The 10,323-nt window shown below is 41.4% G+C and overlaps 1 pseudogene; it reads right to left on the reverse strand.

The window, feature by feature from the left end:
• Positions 1–5,916: 5,916 nt before the first annotated feature.
• LOC126772040 (uncharacterized) lies at positions 5,917–9,488 on the reverse strand (annotated as a pseudogene).
• Positions 9,489–10,323: the final 835 nt, after the last annotated feature.

Genomic DNA, 10,323 nt, shown 5'->3' on the forward strand with positions numbered 1-10,323 from the left:
GTCATTCTATTTCATAATGTCATATCGTTAAAGGACATAAAAGAATATCATGCTAATTTATTATTAAAAGAAATAATTGTAAATAGATACTCATGATAACATAGATATTATCATAGAAAATATTTAAAAATGTATAATTTATTTCGTATATTAGAAAAAGAAAAATAATTTATAACTCTTAATATGTCATAAGCGCGATACGGATTCATGTGAAGAGATTCTAGTAGAGAAAAAAGGGGGTAGTTTCTTGTCTATAAAGTCCATAATATTGGTTCCATTAAACATAAAATAAATATAAGAAAATATTATGCAAAATACTAATCTGTATCTGTAGTCATACATCAAAGATAGTATGTATTTATTGACACAATTAATAAGTGATGTTATTCATCGATAAGAAGTGTATTTAGTGGGAGTGAGATGTCGTAAGGTGTCACTTAGCTTTAAGATTCAAGGGCAGTTTGCGGTCAAACGAGTTTGTCTAAGCCTGACAATGTGTTATACATTATAATGCGCACTTGATACAAGGAAGATTACATTGAAGTTAGAAAAAAAACATTACGATAAATATGAGCGATTAAGTCGTATGACTAGCATTGATACACTTGTATCAGGTTCTATAATGTATACGAAATTTCAGGTTTCTCAAAGTCAATAAGTGATTTAATTTAATTTATACACAAAATTATATTTTTAAATATTAATCCGTTGAATAAAGTATATAAATGTATTTAGAGTAAGCCGGTAGAGAGGATACATTAAAGCGATAAGAATATTAGTTATAATAAATACGTAAAAACAAATAAAAAATGTAATTTATATCTTTTGCTTCTGTAGGAGTGAATTGTTCGCACATGAAAATGGCTAAAAGAAGGGCGACGTTGCACAACCTTGGAGAAAGGTAGCCTCTTTTAATAAGTTCGATCGGCGAATGGACTTATTTAAAATTGCAATAAAAGGAATTTCTTAATGATGTTGACGCTGATATTAATATTGGAAGTCGTCCGGCGGCTCTTCGCGTAAATGTAGTTATAAAATACGTTTTTGGTGCGCGTGCGAGCCCGCCGTGCCAGTCCTTACCAGACCCAATCATTGCTGCTTTGACTTTGCATAATGCTCTCTTTATTGTTTAATAAGATATTTTCGTGCGAAAAAAAATTTAATGGAAACCATATAATGCAACGAGAGTATGTCGAAAAAAAGATAAGTACACCACAGGCATGCGGCAAGCCAAATAAATGAGCTAAAAAATAATAGCCCGCACTTAAGGATACAGTTTTAATTTTTTTATAAAACATTGTGTTTCGAGTTTAAAAATAATGATTTTCGACTTAAAGTTTTAATGTAAACATAGATAAGTAAAATATTCATAGTAAAATGTCTATTCTCGTCTGAGTATCAGCCACAGCGGCATTGTCATCTGAAAATATTATACATGTGTGTACCTAAACACAGATGTATTATCTATTCTCTCAATGATAATCCGATAAAATGACAGTCCGACCACCCACGGAAAGATATTTGGTGAAGGACCCAGTGAGTGCATGTGCTTTTCAGGGGTGCTTTCGATTCGCCGGTGCTCGTGCTGCACCTGGTCGGGGAACTGTTTCCCCACCCAGGCGAGTTTGTCCCTCAACAGATGGCCCCTCGCTCTGTGATAGAAGAACTAGTGGCTCCACCATTGATCACGGAGCGAAAAATGGAGATGGCCCTCGGCCGCTTGAGGGCCAAAAACATGGCGCCGGGTCCGGACGGTGTTCCAGGGCGTGTTCTCTGCGATGCTCTAGAATACCTAGGTACAAGGCTTCATCAGCTGTTTAACAAATGTCTGCGCAGCGGGCAGTTTCCGAAGCCTTGGAAGCAAGGGAAGTTGGTGCTCTTGCCAAAGGAGGGGCGGGCACCAGGCTCCTCTTCGGCATACAGGCCGATAGTGCTGCTTAACGAGACGGGCAAATTGTTTGAGAAGATTCTCGCAGCTCGTCTCGTTCAACACCTAGACGAGGCCGGTCCGGGTCTCTCGGAGGCTCAGTTCGGCTTCAGGGCGGGCCGTTCAACGATCGACGCCTTGAACGCCCTGAAGACTCGGACCACGGAAGCAGTGGCCCAGGGGAAAGTGGTCCTGGCGGTGTCGTTAGACGTTGCAAACGCCTTTAACAGTCTCCCATTCGAGACGATCAGAGAGGCACTCCAAGGGGTGCCGATCTATCTGAGGAGACTGTTGGAGGCGTACCTCCAGGACAGGGAGGTCGTATGGGCAGGAGGCGACGGGAAGTTGGTCCGGCGTCGGGTAGGCTGCGGCGTTCCACAAGAGTCGGTCCTAGGCCCAATTCTATGGAACGTCGGCTTTGATTGGCTTCTGAAGGCACCCGTCCTTCCCGGTATGGGGGTGCTCTGTTACGCAGACGACACCCTCATTACCGCGACGGGGCGGGACTTTGGTGAGGCGGCCCGCCTGGCCGAAGTTGGAACAACTTTGACCGTGGCCCGAATGGAAATGAGAGTCTCCATATCCAAAACGGAGGCTCTCCTTTTCCACGGTCCACGGAGAGGCCCTCCTCGGGGGGCGAGTATCACCGTCCACGGGACGGTGATCAAGGTGCAGTCCCAGATGAAGTATCTGAGCTTGATCCTGGACGGGTGATGGAGCTTTAGACAGCACTTCGTGCAACTCGGCCCGAAGCTCATCAACACAGCTGCCACCTTGGGTTGCCTCCTACTCAACGTGGGAGGACCGGGATCGCTATGTCGGCGCCTCTATGTCGGCGTAGTGAGGTCGATGGCACTGTACGGTGCCCCGATATGGGTCGATGCGCTCACTGCTCACAACCGGGCCCTCCTGCGGAGGCCGCAGAGTGTCATAGCGGTAAGAGCGATAAGAGGGTATCGTAAGGTGTCTTGGACAGCGGCGACGCTCCTCGCGGGCGATCCACCCTGGGAACTCCAGGCGGAGGTGCTCGCAGAGGTGTACCGCTTCCGGGCTGAGGCGAGAGACCGCGGCTACCGTCCAGGGTCGGCGGATGTCGGGCGGATCAGGGCTCTAGCCCAGCAAGCCCTGATAGCCCGATGGGAGGAAGATCTGGGGTCCCCCACAGCGGGCCTGTCGACAGTGGAGGCGGTACGTCCCCACTTAAGTCGCTGGGTCAAAAGAAAACGAAGCACGCTCTCCTTTAGGTTGACGCAGGTACTTACCGGACACGGCTGCTTCGATAAGTACCTGCACAAGATAGCACGGCGGGAAATGTCACCTTCCTGCCACGAGTGTGGTGCGCCAATCGACACGGCGCAACACACCCTGACGGAGTGTGCCGCGTGGGGGTCCCAAAGGCTTTTTCTGGCAGCAGTTGTCGGCGGAGACCTCTCCTTGCCGAGCATCATCTACGCGATGCTCGGAAGCGATGAGTGCTGGTCGGAAATAGTCTCCTTCTGTGAAAATGTAATGTCGCAGAAGGAGGCCGCGGAGCGGGAGCGGGAAGAGCACGCCGCTGGAAACCTGCTCCGCCGAAGAAGACTGGGGAGAAGAATGAGGCGCTATGCGCACCTTCTCCCTCCGCCGCAATAGGCGTCGCTGGGACTAGGGGGTTCTCAGTACCCTGGTAATCTCCCTAGAGAATGGAGGCCTGCGTACGCAGGCCGCCCGTCAGAGCGTCGCGGTAGGATGCGCAAGCGATCCCGTGGCGCTCCACGTTATGACGGAACGGGTACCGCTGGTTTTTTAGTGGGTATTCCGTTGTTCGGGGTGCACTCGGCGCCTCGGACATCGGTGAGCCCCACATACCCCCCCACTGTTCCCGTGGGGGAAACGCGTATTGCGTTTTTCCAGCGTAAAAAAAGGGGTGCTTTCGATTGATACACGATTCGAGCCTAACGAACGATGAAACTTCCTTGTATAATAGACCATCGAGGTAAACGAAATTTTGTATAACGCATATTAATACACAATGCGAATAACTTGCATTGAATTTCAAAATAGCTGCAGAACCCAAATTTAATTTGTTTTAGTAACATAAGAGTTGGTTAATGTTCGTTGATGTCTTTTGTATACATGAATGACAAACTGAACTGAGAATATGAGATAGTTGTATACCTATGTAAAATATTATGAAGAGATTAATTTCAAACTTCTGTCTTATGTTAAAAAAAAAGTAATGTATTGAATGATTTTTGGTAAATACTTTGTATATCGAGTCAAAACAACTAGCTTTATTATGTATTCGCGTAAAAAATGCTTTATCGTGATCAATTTGGTTATGGAAATCAGAGTTGAGCCCTCCTAGTGTACATGATAAAAATAAATGGAAGACAAAATTATTTCAGTTTTATATTTTGATATTTCGTACTAAATATAATTTGTGCGTTGAATATAAAATAAATCGTAATGCGAACGAGAGTGGACACGTTTGCTCACAATTTCACCGTGAACCGATAATCGCGCAAACGATGGACGATCTCGAACATGTCGAACCTTGTTATTTTAACATTCCGTCAGAAATAATTTGCGGACATCAGGGCATGTATTTCTCCGAAAATCACATCGAGCGTCGCCGTATTGCGGGAAGATTATATGTGAAATGATAAATATACCACGTGTATCTATATCCGAGTGCTTCGTGGAAGTTTGTTCACTGTTTTAAATATTGTTACGTATATTAAAAATAAAACTTCCGAGTAAAATAACATATGAACAGATTTATTAATGTTATGTGTATTACGTTATAGTTTTAAATTGTATGCGGAGTTTAATGAACACTGATGGTATATGGCATATAATGACATTCAAATCAATATGTTGTAGATAATTATTTGATCTTTAATTAATTTATTATTAGTAGTCTTTATTGTAAGCTTCATTGCATAATAATATATGTAGGGCTAACAAACGGTCTTAACGATTTTTCTTCTAGAAAACTTATAGCTTAAGATACTTGAAAATGTTAAATTATTTATATCTGGACATACGCACTAATTTATTCACCTAACCAATAGATATTCGTTTTTGGTAAACAGGTAAATTATTATTTAAAGAGCGACTTATGCTTATGTATAACTGAAATAAGCAACAATGGTCATAAACTTAATTTACCATTATATACATTTGTATCAAGACTTACAATCACAAGAGGAGAGGAAGTGTCGGCCGACCTTCCAAGCATTTCCAATACCATATCAATTTTACGAGAGGCACTGGCTCGTTTCCTGTCATTACTACGCATTGCACGTCTCAGAACTAATCATTTGCACTGCTCCACATAAGTGATTGACAAGGACTTTAATGCTAATTTATTAAATATAGTGCATACTTTATAGTTACATCAGTTTGACTTTTCTTTTGTTTTTGTATTAAAAATATTTTAGCTATTATTGTTTTAGTTTTGAATGTAAAAGGTTTCCGTTGAGTTTTGTTCAAATATAATCAAAAACTGAATAATCTTTCAGCGACACAACGTATCGATTCGTCAGTGACAAATTTTTGTTAGTTATTATTGTGTAAATCTTGTAAACATTATCTAAAGATAATTTGCAAATATATTCGAATGGTTTTGTGCAAGTGCATAGCTAATTTTATAGGCATCACACACGTTATGCCTCTATAAAAATCTATTATAGCACTCATAAAACACTTCACTTTAATTATAGAGGATAACTTATCTCTCGAATAAATTAATTGAACATAATAATTTTATTATAATTTATTCACCTAGATTTGTCACTAATGAAAGTTATTATTAGCTTGCTGTTTCTCGCAATGCTCTGTAATTTAACTTTCATAACTATTTATTGATTGGGATTGTGTCTGAGATTAATTAGAAATTGTTTTGAAGCGTTGATCGAGATAAGCATTACATTGTTTATTGTGTTCACATTAATCGCCATCGGTAGCTCATGAACTGGCACACCCAGGTCATTATAAGACACCATTCAACGCTTTAAATGTGTTTCGTGTAACAATAGACCGGGTGTAATAGCCGAAGGGTATACTTGAGAATAAGCTTCGTTCATTTTGCAATATTGAGTGGCGGCGGTAATTAGACCCGCGTCCGGACTGTTACAGCATCCTGATTCTAACGCATACTTCATTCCATTAACGTAATCTAATGTCACATGTAAGTAAACATTATTCGCGAAACTACGCTTTATGTTCATTGATGTAGAGATATTAGTTGGTTATTTCGTATCTTTACTTTCAGAGTTTTGTTGGGCGAACGTTGTAAATTTGTCAAAGTTTGAAAAGACCCAATGAAAATTTGGAGTATATAGAATATTGATCTTTACGATCTTAGCAAAATGGGCTTATATTGTTTGAAGTTATGAATGCAATAAATCGTTTCGATGTGTTTTTGTGATCGATATGGTCCCTAAGAAGCTGGACGAGTTTCGCAAGAGACCGCCACGCTATCGCATCGAATTGATATCGTCTAATTATAAGGTATGGTAGGCCAACGCGTGTGCGGCTCACTCAATTGATTGCTTTGTCCATTTAGTATATATAGAGTATTATATACGACTGCATTATTTTTATTCAAAACTAGAAGTTTTAATTTATCAGTGGTCATAGCAGCACCTTAAAATATGCATGATTTTTAATTAAATTAATTTATTTAACGGTATTATAACTATTTAGTTTCAAAACATGAACATCATGATAATTTGGGTGAGAATACTGAACGAAAAGTATTTAACTTTCGTAATGATCTAATTTAATTGGCAGTACCTCTCGCTATAGGCAGTCTCTCGACTGCTCATTTAAAGCAAATATTGCAATTATGTCTCAATATTTAAAAAAACGATTTAAAAATGTTAGTTACTGCATATTAAGCAGAACAGCTTTTATTCTTTTTAATAATTCTTCTTCGTCGTGACACTCTTGTCAGAGCGGTCGTGGTTGCCATGAAGTATTATGTTATGGCGCAGATGTTATTCGCCTCACGAGCTTTCGTCACATCGTCCCTGTTAGTGGTGAGCCTGGTGTATTTATGCAAAGGACTGCCAACAGTTGTTTTTATTTTGTCGGTCCATCGCATGGGCGTCCTTCCACGTGGTCTGATGCCACTCACCTTGTCTTGAATAACAAGGCGCTCTGTGGAGTCATTTCCTTGGCGGGATACGTGTTTGCAAAAAATGTTAGTATGCGCTTTCGAACCAGCGCCGAAAGACGCTATTTGATGCCGAGTTCTTGAAGAATGGAGGTATTGGTGCTAAATTCGGTCCACGAAACTCTTAGCATTCGGCTCCAGCAACACATCTCCAGAGAATCGATCTTCTTTTTTTCGACCTGCCGCAAAGTCCCCGCAGCGTATAGAAATATGGGCTCTTACAAACAAGCGTTTGTAAGAGCCGGATCTTGGTTGCTTTTTTAATGTTTCTGCTCCTCCATATTTTCTTCAGCCTCTCCATAGCAGATCTCGTAATTGCCATACGTCGCTTGACCTCATCTATGCTTCCGCCATTATTCGATATTAAAGCTCCCAGATATATATAGGATTGAACGACCTCACAGTTCGCAATCTGAGTGAGCTCGGGTGGGTTGTGTTTCGCCCGGTAGATCGTAGACGATCATCATCTTCGTCTTACTGCGGTTAAGCTTTAATCTGAATTCTTGACATACGCGCTCCATTTTAAGAAGCAATTCTTTCATATAAACCGCGTTGGATGCAAACAGGGTCGCGTTATCGGCCAATTGTATCATCGGCAATTTGTAATCTTGCGCACATCAATTGCAACACCGTCACTACAATCCTCAAGCAATGCGCATTACCAGTTCTGTGTAAGCATTAAACAAGGACGGTGATATTATGCATCCTTGGCGGACTCCTTGGGATGAAAGTCTTCAGATAAAACATCATCCGTCCGCACGGATGCAATCCCATCTTTGTAAAGACGCCTAAGAAGATGGACTAAGTGTTTTGGTGTTCCCATGTCCAGCAACACCCTCCATAGTTTGTACCATTTTACTGAGTCAAATGCCTTTGAGACGTTAACAAAACAAATATAAGTAGATTATTAAGCTCTGGTGCCTTCTCTACTATCTGGCGAACAATGAGGATCTGCTCACATGTACCCCTTCCTTTTACAAAACCGGCTTGTTCTGGTGCAATTTCCTTGGATAGAAAGTTCTTCAGTCGTTCATTGAATATATGTAGGATTTTACTAGCATGAGATATGAGGGCTATAAGGCGGTAGTTGCTACACTTCTTTGTTGAACCCTTCTTATGCAAAGGAATGAAAACAGTGTGAGACCATTCTGTTGGCCGTGTTCCTGAATGCCATATCTTGTTGCATATGTTGTGGAAGATTTTGACACCTATGTCGCCTATGGCTCTTATAGTTTTGATCGGTATTGCATCTCTTCCTGTGGCTTTCAATTTCTTTAGATGCATAATGGTGGCTTTTACTTCCGATCGAAGAATGTCTGGCTCTTGGTTTTCATTTCTTGGCTGTGTATTGGGAAAGTTTTTCGACTGGTTGTCCTGGAACAAGGGCTGTATCTCTTCTAAATGTCAGTTATGTGGTTTAGCTTATTGACTACTCTACTATCACTATCTTCAATGCCCTGGTCTCGGAAGGAAGTGTCTTTGTGATCGTGAGGATCGAATTTAATGGTAGAGATCTTTGGACTCATTTCTATTTGCATGAGCATTGATTTCCTCGCATACTTTGCAAAGACAGGCATTATAATTCTTCCTACATCCTGCTTGAATTTGTGCTGACAGTTTGTTCAAGTTACTAACGCCTGCACCTGTTGACTTTAGCGTAACTCTCCGTTTGACTAGTTCTAAGGTATTATCTGACATCCAGTGTTGTCGCTTATATGTTGCAGTTGATGATCCCGAGACCGAAGCAGACTCTACTATTAGTTTTTTAGTTCTTCCCCACAACCTCTAAGGCGTCTCCTCTGCAAAGTCTGCATTCACCCATTCTACCCAGTTCCGTTTTGCAGCAGCGTAAAACTTTGAGTTGTCCTGAACTTCAATTCTCCTCTGTTTTTGGTAACTTCGAGCCGCTTTTAACTTTAATTTAAACTTTGAAATCAGAAGTTGGTGGTCTGATCCACAATCTGCCCCGGGTAGTGTATGGGCATTTCTAATTGCTGTTTTCCATCGCGATTTAATTAGGATATAATCTATTTGATTGCGATATTTACCCTCTGGCGATGTCCAAGTGGATAGCCTGCGAGGATGGTGCTGAAAAAGGCTATTGGCTATCACCAGGTCAGTTTGACGCTTAATATTCTGTCATTCACTGCTTCAAAGCCATTCACACAGTTCCTCTTGTGGACAGGTACTAATATAGCTACTCCATTCTGGCTGCTGGTGTCATTTCCAGAAAAGTATACGGCGTGGGAGTCATTGAGGAAGTAGCCGTTGCCTTTCCAATGGGTTTCACTGAGTCCACAGATGTTAAGACCGCATTTGACCCGCCCCGGACGCAGAACGGCACCGGTTCCTACGCGGGTCGCATGGCAATCGTATTCTCTCTGTTCGTACTTTCATGTCATGGGAAAGATAGTTGAAGTTGTTTTCCCTTGTCTTCTGCACCAATCGTTTGGAGATTATTTATATCCCCAGGCTGACTCTTCTGCCAGGTTACCCAGCCAGGTGTTAGTGGTTATACCACCACAGCTCGGTCGCCAGGGCCTCGTCAGTTATCTAGCAATGGGCACCACGGACAGGAGAGGTTGGCGTTTGAGGTCGACTGGATGGTATTGTCGTTCTCCCCCTTACCCCCCTTTTTAATAATAAATCTTAAGTCAAATAATCATCGCTTATTTTTAGCAATAATTTAAAGCATGATCAATATTCATCTATGTAATTATAGAGATTTGAAAAAGATTGATCATAGATGGCGATCGGGATACTAATTTTAATACATTTGGTTGCCTCTCCTTTTTTTCGAGCGAATATTCTGAATAATTTATCTTATTAATTATTAGGAGCACAATCTTATCACGTAATTAAAACAATTAACTTTAATTTATTAAAAAAAAATTGAGAAAGAAATGATTTATTACACAAGTGTGTATTAAGCAGCCATAAATGGACATAGTTAAGTGTTTAATATTCTGTATAACATTTTTTTGTCGCTACAAAAAACGATCAAGGTTATTTATACGACATAATCTAGAAAGTATGACCTTATATATCAAGACATAATATTGAAGCTAGGTACTTGACCGCCCCTCTATCTCGTCGCGGTGGTCACGTCAAAGCGTCTCTGAAATGCTCCAACACGTTTCCAATCTACTGTTTCTAAATACGGACAAATTAATTTAGTCCGCGAAGCGGTTGGAGGTTGAAGCGAGGTCGCCCCTCTCACCCGATCCTCATC

The sequence above is a fragment of the Nymphalis io genome, chromosome 11, assembly GCF_905147045.1.
Source record: "Nymphalis io chromosome 11, ilAglIoxx1.1, whole genome shotgun sequence".
NCBI classification, from domain to species: domain Eukaryota; kingdom Metazoa; phylum Arthropoda; class Insecta; order Lepidoptera; family Nymphalidae; genus Nymphalis; species Nymphalis io.